At 44.0% G+C, this 18087-nt stretch overlaps 1 pseudogene; it reads right to left on the reverse strand.

Annotated features, from left to right (window-relative positions):
- LOC135506021 (A-kinase anchor protein 7-like) overlaps positions 1-18087 on the reverse strand; it is a 38223-nt pseudogene that overhangs the window by 18288 nt on the left and 1848 nt on the right.

An 18087-nucleotide genomic window follows, 5' to 3' on the forward strand; every position in this document is an offset into this window, starting at 1 on the left:
ACACTACCTACCGTTAGTCCGCTGACAAAACCAACTGTATTTGTCACAGTTTACAGCAGGTGTAAAAGGTGCAGCAAAATGCTTATGCGCAAGCTCCCTCAACAATACAGTACGTTAAATTAATAAGTAAAAAAAATAAGAGGTAGAAGAGGAAGCATCCAGCAGACAGTAATAGACTATTTACATATATAAAGTAGGTAGTGGAATAAATAGTATATAATATACTGAAAAAAATAAATGCAACAATTTCAAAGATAGTATTAAGTTTGAGTTCATAAAAGGAAAGCAGTCAATCAAAATAAATTGAGGCCCTAATCTATGGATTTCACATGACTGGGAATACAGATATGCATTTGTTGATCAGATACCTTAAAAAACACAGTATCTGGTGGGCCACCATTTGCCTCATGCGACACAACACATCTCCTTCGCATGGAGTTGCTCAAGCTATTGATTGTGGCCTGTGGAATGTTGTCCCACTCCTCTTCAATGGCTGTGCAAAGTTGCTGTATATTGGCAGGAACTGGAACACGCTGTCGTACATGTCGATCCAGAGAATCCCAAACGTGCTTAATGGGTAACATGTCTGGTGAGTAGGCAGGCCATGGGAGAACTGGGATATTTTCAGCTTACAGGAATTGCATACATAGCCTTGTGACATGTGATGGAGGCAGATAAATGGAACAACAATGGACCTTGGGATCTCGTCACGGTATCGCTGCTCATTCAAATAGCCATCAATAAAATGCAATGGTGTTCATTGTCCGTAGCTTATGCCTGCCCATACCATAACAGAGTACCCCATGGTGGCGGTGTGGTTAACAACATTGACATCAGCAAACTGCTCGCCCAAATCTGCCCGTTCCAGTTGAAACCGGGAGTCATCCGCAAAGAATAAAGTTCTCCAGCATGCCAGTGGTCATCGAAGGTGAGCATTTGACAACTGAAGTCGGTTACGACGCCAAACTGCAGTCAGGTCAAGACCCTGGTGAGGACGACGAATAAAACAGATGAGCTTCCCTGAGACGGTTTGACAGTTTTTGCAGAAATTCTTTGGTTGTGCAAACCCACAGCTTCATCAGCTGTCCGCAGGTGAAGAAGCCGGATGTGGAGGTCCTGGGCTGGTTACATGTGATCTGCGGTTGAGGCCGGTTGGACATACTGCCAAATTACCTAAAACGACGTTGGAAATGGCATATGGCAGAGAAATTAAGATTGAATTATCTGGCAACAGCTCTGGTGGAGATTCCTGCAGTCAGCATGCCAATTGCACGCTCCATCAAAACTTGAGACATCCATGGCATTGTGTTGACAAAACTGCACATTTTACAGTGGCCTTTTGTCTCCAGCAAAAGGTGCACCTGTGTAATGAGCATGAATGTTTAGTCAGCTTCCCACACCTGTCAGGTGGATGGTATGGCACCGATAGAGATGGTCGCTTCGTGTTCTTCAAGTGTCGGCAATTCTACCGACCAAGAGAATTCTCGTCAGTTATATAGTCGCAGTTGTGTACATTCCCCCTCAAGCAGATACCAAGAAGGCCATCAAGGAACATCACTGGACTACATGCAAACTGGAAACTATGCATCCTGAGGCTGCATTTATTGTCGCTGGGGATTTTAACAAAGCAAATATGAGAACAAGTCTACCGAAATTCAAGCATATTGATTGCGCTACACGCATGCGCAACACCCTCGACCACTTCTCTAACTTCCGTGATGCATACAAAGCCCTCCCCAACACTCTGTTCGTCAAATCCAACCACGACGCCATCTTTCTCCTTCTGTCTTTCAGGCAAAAACTCAAACAGGATGTACCAGTGACGAGAACCTTTCAGCACTGGTCCGCAAGATTGTTTAGATCATGCGGACTGGAATATGTTCCTGCCAGCCTCTGAGAACAACATCGACCGATACACCAACTCAGTGAGTGCGTTTATAAAGAAGTACATTGGAGATATTGTACCCACTGACAATTAAAACCTACCCTAACCAGAAACTCCACTTCCGGCACCGACAGAGATGGCCGCCTCGCTTCGCGTTCCTAGGAAACTCTGCAGTTTTTAGTTTTTTTTACGTGTTATTTCTTACATTGGTACCCCAGGTCATCGTAGGTTTCATTACATACAGTCGAGAAGAACTACTGAATATAAGAGCAGCGTCAACTCACCATCAGTACGACCAATAATATGACTTTCCCGGAGCGGATCCTGTGTTCTGCCTTCCACCCAGGACAACGGAATGGATCCCAGCCTGCGACCCAAAACAACGACATCGTAAAAGAGGCAAAAGAAGCGGTCTTCTGGTCAGGCTCCGGAGACAGGCACATCGCGCGCCACTCCCTAGCATTCTACTCGCCAATGTCCAGTCTCTTGACAACAAGGTTGATGAAATCCGAGCAAGGGTAGCATTCCAGAGGGACATCAGGGACTGTAACGTTCTTTGCTTCACGGAAACATGGCTCACTGGAGAGACGCTATCGGAGTTGGTGCAGCCAGCTGGTTTCTCCATGCATCACGCCGACTGAAACAAACATCTTTCTGGTAAGAAGAGGGGCGGGGGGGTATGCTTTATGGTTAACGAGACGTGGTGTGGTCACAACAACATACAGGAACTCAAGTCCTTCTGTTCACCGGATTTAGAATTCACCACAATCAAATGTCGACCGCATTATCTACCAAGGGAATTCTCTTAGATTATAATCACAGCCGTATATATTCCCCCCCAAGCAGACACATCGATGGATCTGAACGAACTTTATTTGACTCTTTGCAAACTGGAATCCACATATCCTGAGGCTGCATTCATTGTAGCTGGGGATTTTAACAAGGCTAATCTGAAAACAGGACTCCCTAAATTGTATCAGCATATCAATTGCGCAACCAGGGCTGGTAAAACCTTGGATCATTGCTATTCTAACTTCCGCGATGCATATAAGGCCCCGTCCCGCCCTCCTTTCGGAAAAGCTAACCACGACTCCATTTTGTTGCTCCCTGCCTACAGACAAAAGCTAAAACAAGAAGCTCCCACGCTGAGGTCTGTTCAACGCTGGTCCGACCAATCTGATTCCACGCTCCCAGACTGCTTCCATCACGTGGACTGGGATATGTTTCGTATTGCGTCAAACAACAACATTGATGAATACGCTGATTCGGTGAGCGAGTTCATTAGAACGTGCGTTGAAGATGTCGTTCCCATAGCAACGATTAAAACATTCCCAAACCAGAAACCGTGGATTGATGGCAGCATTCGCGTGAAACTGAAAGCGCGAACCACTGCTTTTAATCAGGGCAAGGTGACCGGAAACATGACCGAATACAAACAGTGTAGCTATTCCCTCCGCAAGGCAATCAAACAAGCTAAGCATCAGTATAGAGACAAAGTAGAGTCGCAATTCAACGGCTCAGACACAAGAGGTATGTGGTAGGGTCTACAGTCAATCACAGATTACAAAAAGAAAACCAGCCCAGTCACGGACCAGGATGCCTTGCTCCCAGGCAGACTAAATTACTTTTTTTGCCCGCTTTGAGGACAATACAGTGCCACTGACACGGCCCGCAACCAAAACATGCGGACTCTCCTTCACTGCAGCCGAGGTGAATAAAACATTTAAACGTGTTAACCCTCGCAAGGCTGCAGGCCCAGACGGCATCCCCAGCCTCGCCCTCAGAGCATGCGCAGACCAGCTGGCTGGTGTGTTTACGAACATATTCAATCAATCCCTATCCCAGTCTGCTGTTCCCACATGCTTCAAGAGGGCCACCATTGTTCCTGTTCCCAAGAAAGCTAAGGTAACTGAGCTAAATGACTACTAACCACACTGCACACTGCCCTAACCCATCTGGACAAGAGGAATACCTATGTGAGAATGCTGTTCATCGACTACAGCTCAGCATTTAACACCATAGTACCCTCCAAACTCGTCATCAAGCTCGAGAACCTGGTTCTCGACCCCGCCCTGTCCAACTGGGTACTGGACTTCCTGACAGGCCGCAACCAGGTGGTGAGGGTAGGTAACAACATCTCCACCCCGCTGATCCTCAACACTGGGGCCCCACAAAGGTGCGTTCTGAGCCCTCTCCTGTACTCCCTCTTCACCAACGACTGCGTGGCCACGCACGCCTCCAACTCAATCATCAAGTTTGCGGACGACACAACAGTGGTAGGCTTGATTACCAACAACGACGAGACGGCCTACAGGGAGGAGGTGAGGGCCCTCGGAGTGTGGTGTCATGAAAATAACCTCATACTCAACGTCAACAAAACTAAGGAGATGATTGTGGACTTCAGGAAACAGCAGAGGGAACACCCCCCTATCCACATCGATGGAACAGTAGTGGAGAGGGTAGTAAGTTTTAAGTTCCTCGGCGTACACATCACAGACAAACTGAATTGGTCCACCCACACAGACAGCATCGTGAAGAAGGCGCAGCAGCGCCTCTTCAACCTCAGGAGGCTGAAGAATTTCGGCTTGTCACCAAAAGCACTCACAAACTTCTACAGATGCACAATCGAGAGCATCCTGTCGGGCTGTATCACCGCCTGGTACGGCAACTGCTCCGCCCACAACCGTAAGGCTCTCCAGAGAGTAGTGAGGTCTGCACAACGCTTCACCGGGGGCAAACTACCTGCCCTTCAGGACACCTACACCACCCAATGTCACAGGAAGGCCATAAAGATCATCAAGGACAACAACCACCCGAGCCACTGCCTGTTCACCCCGATATCGTCCAGAAGGCGAGGTCAGTACAGGTGCATCAAAGCTGGGACCGAGAGACTGAAAAACAGCCTCTATCTCAAGGCCATCAGACCGTTAATGTTAGTGGTGGCTGTTTGAGTGGCTGCTGCCAACACACTGACTCAACTCCAGCCACTTTAATAATGGGAATTGATGGGAATTGATGTAAAATATATCACTAGCCACTTTAAACAATGCTACCTAATATAATGTTTACATACCCTACATTATTTATCATATGTATACGTATATACTGTACTCTATATCATCTATTGCATCTTTATGTAATATATGTATCACTAGCCACTTTAAACTATGCCACTTTGCTTACATACTAATCTCATATGTATATACTGTACTCGATACCATCTACTGCATCTTGCCTATGCCGCTCTGTACCATCACTCATTCATATATCTTTATGTACATATTCTTTATCCCTTTACACTTATGTGTATAAGGTAGTAGTTTTGGAATTGTTAGCTTGATTACTCGTTGGTTATTACTGCATTGTCGGAACTAGAAGCATAAGCATTTCGCTACACTCGCCTTAACATCTGCTAACCATGTGTATGTGACAAATAAAAATTTGATTTGATCTGTTGATGTATGGCGGCTTTCGCGCAAAACTGAAAGCGCGATCCACCGCATTTAACCATGGAAAGAGGTCTGGGAATATATCTGAATATAAACAATGTAGTTATTCCCTCCACAGGGAAATCAAACAAGCAAAATGCCAGTACAGGGACATGGTGGAGTCGCAATTCAACGGCTCAGACTCGAGACGTATGCAGCAGAGTCTACAGGAAATCACGGACTACAAAAAGGAATCCAGCCACGCCAGGGACACCAACGTCATGCTACCAGACAAACTAAACACCTTCTTTGCCCGCTTTGAGGATAATACATTGCCACCGTCGCAGCCCGCTAATAAGGACTGCGACCCCCCCTCCCCTTCTCCGTGGCCAACGTGAGGAAAACATTTAAACGTGTTAACCCTCGCAAGGCTCAGACGTATCCGGAGCCACGTCCTCAAAGCATGCACATACCAGCTGGCTGGTGCGTTTGCGGACATATTCAATCTCTCCCTATCCCAGTCTGCTGTCCCCACATGCTTCAAGATGGCTACCATTGTTCCTGTACCCAAGAAGGCAAAGATAACTGAACTAAATGACTACCGCCCCGTAGCACTCACTTCTGTCATCATATTGTGCTTTGAGAGACTCGTCAAGGATCATATCACCTCCACCTTACCGGCCGACCAAGACCCACTTCAGTTTGCATACCGCCCCAACATGTTCAGACTACGCAATCGCCAACACACTGCCCTATCCCATCTGGACAAAAGGAATACCCATGTAAGAAAGCTGTTCATTGACTACAGCTTAGCATTCAACACCATAGTACCCTCCAAGCTCATCAAGCTGGAGGCCCTGGGTCCTGAACTGGGTCCTGAACTTTGACGGGCTGCCCCCAGGTGGTACAGGTAGGAAACAACATCTCCACGTCGCTGATCCTCAACACTGTGGCCCCCCAAGGGTGTATGCTCTGCCCTCTCCTATACTCCCTGCTCACCCACGACTGCGTGGCCATGCACACATCCAACTCAATTATAAAATTTGCAAACGACATTGCGGCGGATAATTTTAGAAAGAGGGTCCAGACTGTCTAGCCCGGCTGATTTGTAGGGATCCAGATTTTTTAGCTCTTTCAGAACATCAGCTATCTGGATTTGGGTGAAGGAGAAGCGGGCTGTCAATAATGGACTAGTGAAACAAATACCAAAAGATTTTTGGTGGACTTTTCCTTTAAGCTGGAGACAGGCAGCTAGCTCATTTGGGTGCTCATATGAGGCACAGAGACTGCTTTTGGGATAATAGGGTGGTCGTGTCTAACTAACCCTGCTCATTCCTTCAACTGCTCCCAACAATTAAAATCGCCTATAGAGCCCATGGCCTGTATCACTAGAGAGCTCATAATGACTAGTGAGCAACAGGCAGGAATCAGCTATGCTAAAATGCAATTCTTTTCACCTCTATGGCCCATTTATTGCCTTACCTCCCTACTATTCTACATTTGCTCGCACTAAACATAGATTTTTCTATTGTGTTATTGACTGTACATTTGTTTATGTTCAACATAACTCTGTGTTGCTGTTTTTGTCACACTACTTTGCTTTATCTTGGCCAGGTTGCAGTTGTAAATGAAAACTTGTTCAACTGGCCTACCTGGTTAAATAAAGGTGAAATAAACATTTTAAAAATCCCAGTAACAAGCCACCTATGGGGAGGGTGGCACCCTTGTGGACACTGACCCAAATTGTCACGCTCACCCTGGGGAGACTAATATAACCCTTGAACCCTGTGAACAACATGGAACGCTGAGTAACTGAGGCAGCATTAAACATGGACGCCCAAGCGTCCAACATATGTTGTGATTTCGTGAGACTGTATAGCCTGCATGATCGGCAACTTGAAGGCACAGGGGGCTCTGGAAATGGTTGATGTAGTACCCCATTTGCCAAACGTGGGAGCAGTATATTTTTGTGGAGGCCCCTCGCTCCGGGAATTACCCCAGCCAAGTGATCGGGGGCTGCATGCAAACCCTGTTGTTTTCTTCATTCCCTCCAACTCCAGGAACTAAAAATATGAATTGTGTTCCCTTAACACCAGGGGAAAGCCAGTAAGTTATTCGTCAGAAGTTAAGCATGCTAGCCAACGTTACCCAGAATGCTTTTTAGCATAAGTTAGGCTATCTAGCCTCTGACCGCAGAAAGGTCCGTTTCGGAGAATGATCTCGACCCAGAGCCGGCTTAGCCATCATCGTCTCTTTCGTTTTCGTAGCCATCTTACTCATTGCACCAGCAAATTGAATAACTCATTGTGATTAGAAAACTTATTAGAACAAGGATAACCTTCAGTGTACAACCGTCAGCACACAACATCCAGGGGGTGAATAGGATCTACCACTATGGGACAGTTTCGTTGGTGCAACCTAAGACCGTCTTGTTTTGCAATTGTTTTAGTGGCGTGAATCGTTCCTGAGTTGAAGGAATGAATCTGAGCCTCAGGCTTATCACCTGTGGAAGGTGGGGCTTCCAGCGAGAGGCCGATTTCATTGGCCTTGTCAGGCGTGATTGTAGATCCTTCAACCGAAATTGAGAGTGCGACCCCCCCATATTCAACTAAAAACAACATGACATTCAGCCACCCTAAAATCAATTTCCTAATCAATACATAGCAGTTTCTCAGACAGCAGAGTGAATAATGAATAGCGTATAATCCATAATATGAGAGGAACCAGCCTGCAGCATCCTTGGCGGTTCGCACAAAACAGAGTCATATTCACAACATAGTAACACTATCAAATCGTAGTCTCACACATACATGGGTTAACCTCTTGCCCCAACCTTAGAGGGTGAGTACGGCAACAGTGTTTCAGAAATGTGATGTCAGCTCCTTGACATGGGTTTCACAGCTGGCTGCTTGTGTGAGGTGAGAGAGAGGGAACCCTCAGTGTGCTGTGTCCTGTCTGTGACACCAGTCTGACTCAGTCAGGGGAGTGGGGCCATCCCATCACAAGGCCAACTCAGTGGCCCACAGTCCCCACAGGACCTAGGCCAGTGCTGGGAGCAGCTAGTAGAGATCAGAGGGATGGGGAGAGATCCCCGACCTGCCAACTACACACATCTAGTGGGAAAGTCCTGGAGAGCTTGCCTAGCTGGCACTGCTGCCCAACCAGAGCCTTCATGAGTCCAAGTGACAGCTGACGGAGACAAGAGAATAATATACTATATGTGCACTAATCAACTCACACCAGTGTGTATGTGCACACCAATCCCAATTCTATCTTCATCGTAATATCAGTCATATTTTAATTGTGTGTGTTTACAGGTTGCTTTCAAATGAGAAATTGGCCATGGGGCGGAGCTCTATTTCTGTCATGTATAACAAACACATCCTCCTAAATCAACACCCTTCCAATTTATAGCCTGCCCGCCGCTGACAGTTTCCTGATCCAGTTGGAGTCCTTCCAGACCAACCCGGAATACCAGGCAAATTAATATAACATTTCTATTAGAGCCATGTTTCTCTCAACTGGATGCTTTTAGACATTTCCATGTTCGTCATGTAAACCAACCAAAAGCTCTGTGAACTAACTAATTACAGACGAAAGGTCTAGTCTATAGCCGAACCATAATAGCCAGACCATATTTTAATGTTTTGTTGTCGACCCTACATACATCACACTGAGCACACACACTGGTTGAATCCACGTCTTTCCAATAAAATGACGTTGGACCAACGTGGAATAGACATTGAATTGACGTCTGTGCCCAGTGGGATGGTACATATTTGATATGCAGAACAAGTCTATTCCAAGTACCACCAATTCCACAGGCTGTTAGACAGCAATCTGAAGCAAAATTTACTTGTTCCTGATCGTCTTAAAAAGCAGACTTAACACATCCAGCCAGAGGAGCGCACAGTGGAGGCAGTCAGTGCACATGAATTAGGCTGCCCTGTTCCCACAACGCTTTTTCCCTCGTCAGCTCTGTGTACTGGCTAATGAATTCCAAGCCTTTAGCTGATCTCACACAGAATATTTCTCTCACCGCGGGTGCATTCGACTTTTGCCAAGTTTGTTTTTAAGTGGCTTTAAGAGAAAAAATTAAATCTCCAGAAGTTGGAGGCCAAACATAAACATTGCTGGGCTTTTAAACAATTAGGCTAATTCGAAAAAAGATCTGTTCTGTGGTTTACTCAAAATAGAACACGAAGTGAAAGGCTGACAAGGACACTTGTTCCCAGAGAAGAACATCATCCTCAAATAATTTATAAATCCAAAGAAAGCAAGCAGGGAATTCAAACAAAAAACAAGTACTAAAAGCCACAAAACACAAACCCCACCAATTCTGTCTTGATTATGAGCATCCTATTGATTGTCAGAACAAACCTCTGAGGAATATCAAGGCAGGTCTGAACAACAAGCATCTTAAACCTCCTAATGTTAGTCCCTGGGTAAAGAATTGACCAGATGATGTAGAGGAAAAGCACCACCCTCACAGACAATCACCTAAAAAAAGATGATTACACTCCCTCTGCTGGTCAAAATAAAAACAAAGCAACCCGCAAGAATTCCGTTCAGTAACATCAAGGGGCAGTTTGAAAATAACATCTAGGCTAAAAAACAATAACATCCCTTGCTACATCACATTATATGAACTGGTTCTGGACATTTTTCTTGGATAAATATTAAATCCCAGTAAGAAAATCCCCACTGTACTCACTATTAGTCTGTATTATGATATTTAGACTTTCCTCAGGTTTAGTTTACCTCCCAAGTTTTGGAGTAAATCAAGTTATATGCATGATTCATGTGATATTGAAGTGGTACAGTAGGTATGAAGCAAAAAACGTTGTGTTCATCTCTTTGAATTGAAAATTATGTCAATGCGGACAGCAGATGAGATTTTCAGTTACAATATTTTCAAGTCTGCCTCATGGTTCTACTCACCGAAACTGACCTCGGTGGTAGAATCCATCTGGGGTCTTTTTCTTCACCATTGAGTAGAGGGCCAGTCTGAACACCCTCTCGTTTCCAAAGTGGTGACGAGCGTAGTCAGAGTACAGCTTCTTTAAACCCTGGGAGACAACACAGACAGACATGGGGATGTGCACAATGTCACATCTGACCAGATATGGATGTTTCAGAACACACCCATCCACAGGCTGCCTGTTGTCTGGTGGGAACGATAACACCAGCAGGAAATAGGTCATCCACTGCCAACAAACCGATAAAGCAGGGAGCGTCCATCTTCCCCTCCTCCAGGTCAAATGCTCCTCATCCCTACTCCCCTTGCCAGACCACTGTACATCGACTGCCATAAACATCATTCACTCAGCCAGGACAGTAAACATGTCACACAGTGGACCGCTGCTACAAATTCACTCAACCTGAATGAATATCATGGTTCACAATTTGATCAAAGGGTCTTCTTCCTGCCATGGGACAGTGACTTAGTATAAAGATACTGTTAAGTTTATAAATGGCTTACACTATGAAAGCATATCCAGACTATCACATCCAACCGTGACTGGAGTCCCATAGGGCGGAGCACAATTGGCCCAGCGTCGTGCCAGTTTGGCCATCATTGTAAATATGAATTTGTTCTTAACTGACTTGCCAAGCTAAATAAAGGTTACATTTATAAAAAAAAAAACTGTCAAGTATATTGTATTATTACAACTACTGATTTTCATTCCTAAATCACTGAATGTGCATAATCAGACTTATTTCATGATAATCTACACATTATTATAATCAATGACATTATCATAAGGACTTTGGTCTTGCAGGGTAAATAGCGTAAATTGATATGAAAGACAGAATAAATACACACGCACACACTTGGCTTTGAATTCTCTAACAATCTTAACCTACAAAACAAAATAAGGTATCCCTCAAAAAAGGTTACCAGTAAGAAGGGATAATGAAGCTGCGCTAGATCTCCACACAGCTGTGTTTTCTCTATGCATATCGTTCCAGCAGGAGTGAGGAGGCTCACCTGACTGTGTAGAGGAGGAGTTTTGGACAGCTTCATGAAGGTAAGGTGAGGCTTGAAGGCTTTGCGGTCACCAGACGAGATGCATTTCTCCTCAAACGTTTTCCTCACAAGACCTGGCGCAAATGACCAGAGACAGAGCGAGGGTGATGGGAAAAACAACAGCAGATCTATTTGTAGTTCAGGACCACGAGGGAGAGAGCAACTTTAAGCCAGAGTGGTGTAAGACAAGGAGATAATCAATAGGTGGAGAGGGCGGGGGGTATAGGGGTTAGTGGAAGAACACAAATGGGCAGTAAAAGACAGCAGCTGATAATCTGTTAGTGTCTCTATTTTAGGGAAGCTTTCTCCATCTAAAAAAAGCACAGCCTCATTGAAAAAAGCTTGTAATATCTAAAAAGTACAAAATAATAAAGATATCAGATTTTCATTATGCGAGAAACAAAAGCAAAACATTTAAGATGCACTATAATGCAGAAATAGCTCCACCATTTTGTGGTTGCTAAAATTGGAAGTAAGCCAAATTTCAGTTTGTGACAAAACAAACAAGTTTAGTGTAGACAAACATTGTGTGAAATATATTTTCCATAACTACAAATACTTGTATTTTCAGCCGGTGCACAAAACTGAAAGATGCAAACACATAGAAGCAGAAAAAGTGCCCATTGAACAGATCTACCGCTTCTTAGACTTGCTTTCAATGACAATAACTGATCTATGACTAGGGCTGTTGTGGTGACCGTATTACTCCCAGTCACGAAGGCAAGTGAAGACAAGTGACCGCCAGTTAAGTCACGGTAAGTAGGCTTCTCCAAGCTCTGGTGGTCATGAGCAGCCAACCAAACGTGCTAACTGCCTGGTACGCAGCCCTCTAACCACTGTGACATCAATGCAAATGTAATCAAAAATTTCATGAGAGCCCATGAGCTAATGTTGCGCAACATATCTATAGGCTATGCAATTACGTGATTGCTTCTATAAAAAATAAAGGATCCCATCAGCTTTCTATATCTCAACTTCCCTAATATTAAGCACATTGGTTTTCTTTACAACAGGAGTATAGCCTACCTGGCTGGCACAAATTAACCACTTTTTCGAATAATACGCGCACACCTCATGTAGCCTAGCCCATTGTCTTGATATGGTTTGGATCACAACTAGAGAACATAACTTCTTAAAATTAAGCACCTTAATCCGCTTTACAAGGGGTGTTGAGCCTGTGACAACCCTCCCACTCTGTCTGCTCGTACAGGATGTCGGTGGGCGGAGCCGGGATGGTCATCAGCAACATGGGACACCCCTGGGCTCAGGAGTGTTCTGGGTATAAATAAATACGCCTTTCCCCCATACATTGAAAAGACTCTCTCCACGCAGACACACTTGTTTTTAGTTGTGGCAATTTGGGGCTTCTTTGAGTTCATTTGTTATGGCACCTTTCAACACCATCTATATACACACACAGTTAATCATATAGTTAAGTTTAATAAATATATTTTGTTATGCCGATATCTCAACGTTTTCTCCCTTTTTTTACGGGCTACGAGACAGTTCGTGACAAGCCTAACTGGCATACATAAGCAGCGAGTGCGTTTTAAAGTTTGGGGAAGATCATTGTCACCATAAAAATGCACCTTCATAATAAAAGTATTACATGCATAATTACATTTGCGGTCACTTCTGCTAATGGAACATTTGCGCTTATAGCCTACTACAACGAGCGCATAGCTGGCTTGTGCAGAAGTACACTATTAGGCTATCAACATTTTAAGCTAAATGTTGTGATCTTATGCATACATTGCGGAAAAAAGTTTGATGCTAGTGGTATTAAATTTGGGATCTGGCACAACTGACCCAGACTATGTTCGGAATATTTATTTCTCGCACAGAATGTCAACTTTTGTACTATGAGAGATAGTAGACTGACATAGGCTAGTGTTTTTGCTGTTCGTTAGGCCTACTCATCTTGTTGGCTGATGAAAAGTAAAATGGACAGTTAGTCCAATATCTTCAATATGCACCTCAGAAATCATATCTCCCTCACTGGCTTTAAGCACCAGCTGTCAGAGCATCTCACAGATCACTGCACATAGCCCATCTATCTACCTACCTCATCCCCATACAGTATTTATTTATTTATCTTGCTCCTTTGCACCCCAATATCTCTACTTGCACATTCATCTTCTGCACATCTACCATTCCAGTGTTTAATTGCTATATTGTAATTACTTCGCCACCTTAACTCCCTTATCTTACCTCATTTGCACTCACTGTATATAGACTTTTTGTTTTCTTCTACTGTATTATTGACTGTTTTGTTTATTCCATGTGTAACTGTTATTGTATGTGTCGAATTGCTATGCTTTATCTTGGCCAGGTCGCAGTTGTAAATGAGAACTTGTTCTCAACTAGCCTACCTGGTTAAATAAAGGTGAAATAAAAAATAAATAAAATGTGAATTTGATCAGGTCGCCCAAAAAGTTACATTCTCCGGTCCTAAATTGGTTTAGGACCTATTTAACCATTAGTGTCACACTTGAACATAACTCAGAGAAAACATATCACATGTGGCGTTCCACAAGGTTCCATGTTGTGCAGTTCATACATAGTGATTTCAGAAAGTACTCAGATCCAAATGTTGTTACGTTACAGCATTACTCAAATGTATTAAAAACATTTTCCCGCATCAACCTACAACCAATACCCCATAATGAATACTTACTTTACACAAGTATTCAGACCATTTGGTATGAGATCCAATTGAGCTAACGTGCATCCCGTTTCCATTGATCAACCTTGATGTTTCTACAACTTGGTAAAATCAATTGATTGGACATGATTTGGAAAGGCACACACTTGTCTATATAAAACAGCGGTCCCACTGTTGACAGTGCATGTCAGAGCAAAAACCAAGCTATGAGGTCGAAGTAAGTCTGTAGAGTGCCGAGACAGGATTGTGTCGAGGCACAGATCTGGGAAAGGGTACCAAGAAAAGTCTGCAGCATTGAAGGTCCAAGAACACAGAGGCCTCCATCATTCTTAAATGGAAGAAGTTTGGAACCACCAAGACTCTTCCTCGAGCTGGCCGCCCAGCCAAATTGAGCAATCGGGGGAGAAGGGCCTTGGTCAGGGAGGTGACCAAGAACCCGATGGTCACTGACAGAGCTCCAGTGTTCCTATGTGGAGATGGGAGAATCTTCCACAATCACTGCAGCACTCCACCAATCAGGCCTTTACGGTAGAGTGGCAGCCCGCTTGGAGCTTGCCAAAACACACCTAAAGGACTCAGACCATGACAAACAAGATTTTCTGGTCTGATGAAACCAAGATTGAACACTTTAGCCTGAATGCCAAGCATCAAGAAACCTGGCACCATCCCTACGGTGAAGCATGGTGGTGGCAGCATCATGCTGTGGGGATGTTTTCAGCGGCAGAGACTGGGAGACTAGTCAGCATCGGGGGAAAGATGAACGGAGTAAAGTACAGAGAGATCCTTGATGAAGTCCTGGGCACTCTGGAGCAGGTTCTCAGACTGGGGCGAAGGATCACCTTCCAACAGGACAATGATCCTAAGCACACAGCTTTGGGACAAGTCTCTGAATGTCCTTGAGTGGCCCAGCCAGAGCCCGGACTTTAACCAGATCGAACATCTCTGGAGAGACCTGAAAATAGCTGTGCAGCGACCTGACAGAGCTTGAGAGGATCTGCAGAGAAGCATGTGAGAAACTTCCCATATAAAGGTGTGCCAAGCTTGTAGCTTCTTACCCAAGAAGACTCGAGGCTGTAATCGCTGCCAAAGGTGTTCCAACAAATTACTGAGTAAAGCAAAGTAAGTAAAGCGGGACTGAAACACACCTTTTTAGCATTGCTTTTCCTTAGGCTGCTTTTTAGTCATTCAGTTTTTAATCTTTAGTTTATCCTTTTATGTAGTAAATATTTAAGTTATTTTCCTTGTTAATTCGATTATTCTCCCCACCCCGTGACGCACATTGCGTTGCATTCCATGTCTGAAATGTGCTGTATAAATAATTGATATTGCAGCTTAAATATTCATTTATGAAAGCATACCATTTAAAATGGCTAAAAACAATGCTCATATACACAGATTTATTCTAAAATTGGCAGCCCAAATCATATCAATATACAGCTAGAAAGACACGGTGAGTGACTGCAAAGACTCCGCACACGGGATGAAAGCAGGTGGAGGAGAATGGGAAGCGAGAGAGTAAGGAGAGGGGGGTTGGGTGGGGGAGCAGCAGCCGACTAGCAGTAGCACCCACCTGCGATCTGGACCAGTTTGACAAGGTTCTCTCCCTGGGGCAACTCTACAAAACGCCACCTTCCTGAAGTGTCCGATGCTGTGGAAGGGCAGGATGATCTCTCGCCCCCGCAGCAGGTCCTGCAGTGATGCCTTCATCTGGGCCACTGCACACACTGCCCTGCAGTCAGCAGAGCACAGCATTAATCCCCTCCATCCCTCGCTCTCTCTCTACTTCATCCTCATTCCACCACAGTCACACACCGGCCAGTCAGGCTAATACATACATTTACCCCTGCAATATTTAGTAATGCAAATATACATTTCCTGGAATGTGTACACAGTCAGACATGTAGCCATGTGTTAGTCATAGGGAGATACAGTTCTAGGACTATATATTTAGTGGCTATGGAGGTTCAAGAAAGTGGAAGTGGTTACCTACATTGTGTTTTACTGTATGTTTTCAGAAAATACCACACTGCACTGAATATTTTCACCTATGGACAAATTATATTTTAAATCAGTATTCTCTCTGCAAATGTGTAGGATAAAGAAACAGACAGAATATAGCTTCTGCCATCTATAAACAGATGGTGGCTGTTTGGTTGAAATAAGTGAGATCAGCTGCAGATACTCACAAGTTTACTTCCTCTTGACTGGCCAAGTGGGTCACCAGCAGCGTGATGTGGAGACTGGCTACAGGCACCAGAGCCCGAGTGAGTCTGGAGTCCCTCTGCATCACCAGGGCCTGCACAGATCTGCACAAGTAGAGCATGCCATTCACTCTTTGGCCATCCAGTTCCAGCAGTTGCCTTGTGATCACATTTAAAGTGAAACAAGCAGTAATTTATTCCAATTATCAGTGAGCTCATGTGGAGAAACTTTTAAGAAAAACCGCAAAATAAAAATAACATTTACTTAACAACAAATAAAAAAACAAATTCATAAAATTGTACTTTACGATATGTGATGGGTATTGAAACAAAGTAGTTTGGGCCTTGTGTTTTCTTTCTCTCTGCATCCTCCTCACTCTCTAACCAAACACCCACCTACCTCTCTTTCGCTTCTTCTTCAAATTGGCCTCTGGCTTGGTAACTAGGGGAAATGGAGCACAATGATTAGTGTTTTACAGGAGACAAATGTGTGATTCTGCTATTCTGTAGTTGGATTTGACTGCCCTTCTGTAAAACCAACCGCGAGTCAAGTCAACAATGCATTATTTATCGCCACTAGGCAGCTGGAGGAAATTTGAATTCAAGGGCAGCTGCGGTACAAGGAAGGTCCTTGAATCAATTGGCAACTACTACAAATAACCAGTCATTATAGACTTAGAGTTGGTGCCACCAGCATAGAGCCCTGTCATGGTAACTACTGAACTCATCCTCTCTAGAAAAAGGTATGTTACAACCATGTTAGATTAGTCTGGAAATGGGAATTTAAGTTAACCGAGATACAAATGCATAAATAAAATGGCATAAACTGTTTACAGCCAAGGTTGTTTCATATTGCTGTAGCTGCGAATGGAAGTTCTGACATGAGATTGTCAGAGCATTCTGATGACTTGGACTTCTGTTTACTTCCACGTGGCTTTTAGGGTCTCTTCTTGATCCTCTTCACTATTTCATTTTCAGAGGAACAAGGGGGAGATGATGACAGCATGCAAATGGCTAAGATGGATCCTCCAAATATCGCAGACATAATTTCCAACAAAAGTGTGTCAAGACTCTGGGTGAATGTAATTCATATTTGAAGCTAGTGAACACAAGCTATTCCTTGAAAGTAGTTGAGCAACAGAAAAAAAAACTGCTCATAGTAAAATGTATGGTCTGACTGAATGGATTATGTGTGTGACTCACAGGAGGATGCGGAGGGGAGAACGGCTCATAATAATGTCCAGTACGGAGTAAATGGATTCAAACATTTGGAAACCATGTGTTTGATACCATTCCACTCCAGTCATTAACACGAGCCCATTCTTCCCAATTAAGGTGCCACCAACCTGCTGTGGTGTGACTCCACCCCATCCATTGTGGTGCTTTGACAACAACAAGAATGCAAACAGTTTCTTATGATGCAGTGCGAGAGCGATGATCCTAGAACTTCTGATATTAAGCCATGGAACTGGCCACCACCAAGACAGTACAAAACAATATAATGTACTTCGATGAAAAAATATATATAAAAAAAAAAATAAGGGGGCTCTATCTGTTTGTGCAGCATGTCATCCAATGACTATGGAATGCACTTAACCTTTGATGTTCTGAGAATGTTCTCACAATTCTCTAATAATAGTTATCTTTTTCAAATCTCATTTTAAATTTGTCACATGAGCCGAATACAACAGGTGTTTCACCTTATCGTGAAATGCTTACTTACAAGCCCTTAACCAACAACGCAGTTGTTACAAAAAAAGTAACAATAATGAGGCTATATAAAGGGGGTACCAGTACCGAATCAATATGCAGGTTGGTCGAGGCAATTTGTACATTAGGTAGGGGTAAAGTGACTATGCATAGATAATAAACAGCAA

Source organism: Oncorhynchus masou, chromosome 19, assembly GCF_036934945.1.
Source record: "Oncorhynchus masou masou isolate Uvic2021 chromosome 19, UVic_Omas_1.1, whole genome shotgun sequence".
NCBI lineage: Eukaryota > Metazoa > Chordata > Actinopteri > Salmoniformes > Salmonidae > Oncorhynchus > Oncorhynchus masou.